Consider the following 5,000-nt stretch of genomic DNA (forward strand, 5'->3'; position numbering starts at 1 on the left):
TTTTTACATTTTCGAAACTATGGCGGCCAAATTTAAACTATGGCGGGCCGCCATAGTTTCCTCAATGTATGGGAAACACTGGTGTGTGTGTGTGTGCATGTGTGTGTGTGCAGTAATCCATCTTCATTGGCCCTCCCTCCCCTGCGTGTTTCAGCACAGGAGCTGATCAGGAGTTCCTCATCAAATGAAGACGGATGTTGCCAACCGATGGCAGGAGATGGCCACACTTTTCTCAGAATCCTTAATGAGGTAATATAGCCAATAACCACAAGCCTAGTCCTCAACTGCATCACTAATGAGAAGATGGCCACACCCTTCTTAGAATCCTTCTTGAGGTATTATAGCCAATAACTACAACCCTACTAGTCAGCCCGCATCACTAATGAGGAGATAGCCTCACCTCTCTCCGCATCTCTACAAGGATTTTATAATGGCGAAAAGGAAGAAAGGAGTCGCACACAAGAGCTGAATGCAAAATCAAAACTGAATGAAACAAAGCAGAATAAAGTAAATAAAACCGACAGACAAGGGACAAACGTTTCAGGTCTAGCCCATCATCAGTGTTCCCAGTTGTATAAATAGAATAATAATGTAAAACATGCAGAGAAATCGGCTTATGAGGAAATAGCCAATAGCCACACCCCTACTCGTTAAAAGTGTACATGATGAGGAGTTGGCCACACCCCTACTTGTTGCCTAATAAGGAAATAGTGTAGCAACACCTGTCTTTGCATCCCTAATGAGGTAGCAGCCACAACTACCCTTATCAGGGCCATTGGCAGTCCCAATTCTGGGCTCCCATTTTCCCTGGGCCAGAGACAAGTAACCCGTTTGCCCTAACGGTGTGGCTGACCCATAGCTAACCATAACTTCTAAGGTCAACGGAGAAGAATTTGCTGGTGATTCCAAAAGTCAAAACAAAGTGTGGAGAGGCAGCCTTTAGCTTCTATGCTTCAAAGCTTTGGAACCAGCTTCCAGATGATGTAAAAAATGCACCCACTATTGATAGCTTTAAATCTAGACTCAAGACAAAGCTGTTCTCAGATGCTTTCTTAAATTATTGAATGAAAAGATGGTAAAATAAGAGAAGACAAAACCCTGACGATTCTAGACTCTATCAGGTAAACGGAAAAAAGGAGGCCAGACTCCTCTGTCGTCGAACAGTTAAATTCTGAGGATTGAATGAAAAGACGGTAAAATAAGAGAAGACAAAACCCTGACAATTCTAGACTCTATCAGGTAAACGGAAACAGTTAAACAGTTAAAATCTGAAGACTGCGTATGTTTTTCAAGGTTTTATGTTTATTTATGTTTTATTTTATTATTATTTTACCTTATGTTTTATCTTAATGTTTTAAATTTTTTTTGACCCTAATTAATTTCCTTCTTTCTTCCCTGTTTTCCTTTCATTTACATTTGTTAACTTTGTGAAGCACATTGAGTTGCACCTGTGTATGAAATGCGCTATATAAATAAACTTGCCTTGCCTTGCCTTGCCATTTAGTCATTAGCTGCGTGAATAATGGAATGACCAATGACCAAACCCCTCCCTGTTAGCTGTGTCACTAATTGGGCGGGTAGCCACACCTTCTCTCGTTAACCTCTGACCACCCACACCGTACCAGATGAACACTGTGACTCTCAACATAACTGTGGTTAAGTAGGCCTATAGCAAAAACAAACCGAAAATTAAATTACAAGTGTAAAACATAAGTCTAAAACAGTTGCTAGGGCTACAATATGCACCTAATATGCTTGCTAAGGCACCAAACAACCCTTGTGCCTAAAGTGATTGCACTGAGACAACAATCTGACCTAATAACTAAAATCATGCAGAGGGGAAAACTGAATTAAACTCACACACTTTCCTGTGCATGTACATAATAAAAACATACGGAAAAGCAAACAAACACACACACACACACACACACACACACACACACACACACACACACACACACACACACACACACACACACACACACACACACACACACACACACACACACACACACACACACACGAACAAACAAACTGCCACAGGAAAGCACTGATAGAAATCGGAGTAAACAGTCTCCAGGATACAAAATGAAATAATAACAGAATAAAAGAAACAGTTTTCTCTTAAGGGACTTTCATATAAACACTGCGTGCGGGGGGGGGGGTGCATATGTGTGTATGTGTGTGTGTGTGTGCGTGTGCGTGTGTGTGTGTGTGTGTGTGTGTGTGTGTGTGTGTGTGTGTGTGTGTGTGTGTGTGTGTGTGGTGTGGTGTGGTGTGGTGTGTGTGTGTGTGTGTGTGTGTGTGTGTGTGGTATGTGTCTGCGTGTGTGCATAATGTCTGAATAAAATGGTTTGTTTACAGTAATGAAATGAATGTTTGCATTTTCCAAGAAAATAGTTTCTTGAGAAACACACACACACGCGCGCGCACACGCACACGCACACAACACACACACAAACACACACACCAAATCAATGCAAAAATATAGCTGCAAGCAGCAATGCGGGGCCAAGCAGTAAACTTGCCAGAGCCGCCACGGCAACAGAAGGAACTGCAGCGCCCCCTTTGGTCCAAATCTCGCCAATGTTGGTGTGCATTCCTTGGACGAGAGTGTGATCACGTAAACCAAGTTTAGTTTGAATCCGTTGAAGAGCTGTCGAGATATGAGCTCACTTCCTGTTACCTGTTGGTGGCGCTAGAGAGCTTGGGGTCTGGATTTTTTTGTGAGAGGTCATGGGATGGACTAGAATGTGTGCAAAAAATCCTAACAGAAATTGACTAACGGTTGCTGAGATATGACCTCACTTCCTCACTTCAATTTTGATTGGCTGTCACCGGCAAACAACAAGAGGTGTTCAAAATTCTTTCCTCTCCCCCCTCCCTCTCCCTCCCTCCCTCCCTTCTTCCCTCTCTGTCCCTCTCCCTCTACCTCTCCCTCTCCCTCTCCCCCCTCCCTCTCCCTCTCCCTCTCCCTCTGTCTGTCTGTGTGTGTGTGAGGAGGGGGTGGGGGGTGGGGTGCAGGGGCTGGGACAGTGGGGCTTGACCCCCTGCCGAGAATGGTGTCAGTGAACCTGCGCAGGGGAGCAGAGGAGACAGAGAGAGGAGAAAAAATCCCTCCATTCTTTCCACAATTTTGAATGGCTGCTGAGAGCTGATAGTTTTTCCAATCGTTACGAAAATCCATACCTGGGTGCAGCATAGTGTGAAGATGACCTGTGTACCAATATTTTGAAAATTGGGAGTACGGTTCAAAAGCTACAGGCAAAAATGTAGCTAAAATTTTGACCTGCTGGTGGCGCTACAGAGTTTGAGCTGGGGATCTGATTTTTTTTGTGGTAGGTCATGGGATGGACTACTATGTGTGTACAAAATCCCAGCCTGATTCGACAAACGGTTGCTGAGATATGACCTCACTTCCTGTTTCGCCACGTTTACGACAATTTTGATGGGCTCTCACGGCTAAACGATAAAAGATATCCAATATTCCTGAAGACCCCATGTGTAGCTCAGTCCAGAGATACTATATACCGAGTTTCGGGTGAATTGGTCAAAAATTGCAGGAAAATTAACATTTTTATTGAATTTTACAAAATTCAAAATGGCGGGAAAACTATCCTGGCGGAAAATGACGTCATAGGGTGCGTTGGATTCGTCTTGACTCAAGGATTCCAGGGATACCAAGTTTATGAAAATTGGCCCAGCGGTTCAAAAGTTACAAGCAGAAATGTACCTGCAACTTTGACCTGCTGGTGGCGCTAGAGCGTTGGGGCTGGGGTCCTATAAATTGCTGTGGGTAATGCTGAGCCGGGCCCGAATGTGTGTGCCGATTTACAGCATTTTCCTACGTACGGTTCTATGGGCTGCCATAGACTTGCAGAGGGATAGGAATGGTGACTAGAGAATAATAATAATAATTAAAGCTGCGAGCAGCCTTGGCGGGCCCTCGCACCTGCGGCCAGGGGGGCATGGCACATCGCCCTGCCCTAATACACCCCTACCTGTGAAAAACGTATGAAGCGTAACAATTTTCTGACAAGTATGAGGAAGGTGAAGGCGTCATTGACGTAGCACTGCTGTCTTGTCCACTTCCCCTCTTGGTATCCCTTTGCATTGCCATTTCAATCATATAGACGCATGCAAAATGTTTTAATTTCCACATTTATAGCAATTCATTCGCCTAAAACATGGTGGCACTGCACCTGGTAGCCACTGCAGTCACATATATGCCAGCTTCGGACAGGTCTCTGCAGGGGGTTCTATTGAGTCTGACATTTTTGGATTTGTAAATGCGCCATACTGAACAACCATGCCATGTAATTTTTACAAGCAGAAATGGGGACCTGAAAGTTCTTGTCGGAAGTCATGGGATTGAAAAGAATGTGTGTGACAATTCCCAAAAGATTCTTACTATGGGTTGCTGAGATATGGCTTCACTTCCTGTTTGGGGGTGTTAGGAGGATTTTGATTGGCTGTCACAGCCAAACCGTAAAAGATGGAATAAAACTATTTTACAAATCTCTTCAGAGTGCTCCTGAAATTATATGTATCAAATTTTGTGAAAATCAGACCAAATTTGAAGGATTAGGAGCACGTTATCGATTTTCACCAAATCCAAAATGGCGGACATTCTGAAACTGTGGGTATGATGTCATGGGGTTCGTTGGATTCGTCGTGACCCAAGGATTTCAACGCTACCACCAGATTTAAAATTGAGCGTGCGGTTCAAAAGTTACAGGTAGAAATGTAGCTAAAACTTTGGCCTGCTGGTGGGTGGTGACTTTGAAATTTGAACTGCTGGTGGCGCTAGAGTGTTTGAGCTAGCGACCTGATATTTCTTGTGGGGAGTCATGGGATGGTCAAGAATGTCCGTAACAATTTGCAGAACGTTCTGACCATGGGTTCCCAAGATATGACTTCACTTCCTGTTCAGCAACGTAATCCAAAATGGCTGACATTCTATAATGGTGGATATGATGTTCGTTGGTTTCGGCTTGGTT

General features: G+C 44.0%; 1 protein-coding gene across 1 annotated transcript in view; it reads right to left on the reverse strand.

The window, feature by feature from the left end:
- Positions 1-5,000, reverse strand: part of LOC134452631 (neural cell adhesion molecule 1-like) — a 325,966-nt gene that overhangs the window by 132,166 nt on the left and 188,800 nt on the right. The window lies entirely within an intron of this gene.

Source organism: Engraulis encrasicolus, chromosome 7 (assembly GCF_034702125.1).
Source record: "Engraulis encrasicolus isolate BLACKSEA-1 chromosome 7, IST_EnEncr_1.0, whole genome shotgun sequence".
NCBI lineage: Eukaryota > Metazoa > Chordata > Actinopteri > Clupeiformes > Engraulidae > Engraulis > Engraulis encrasicolus.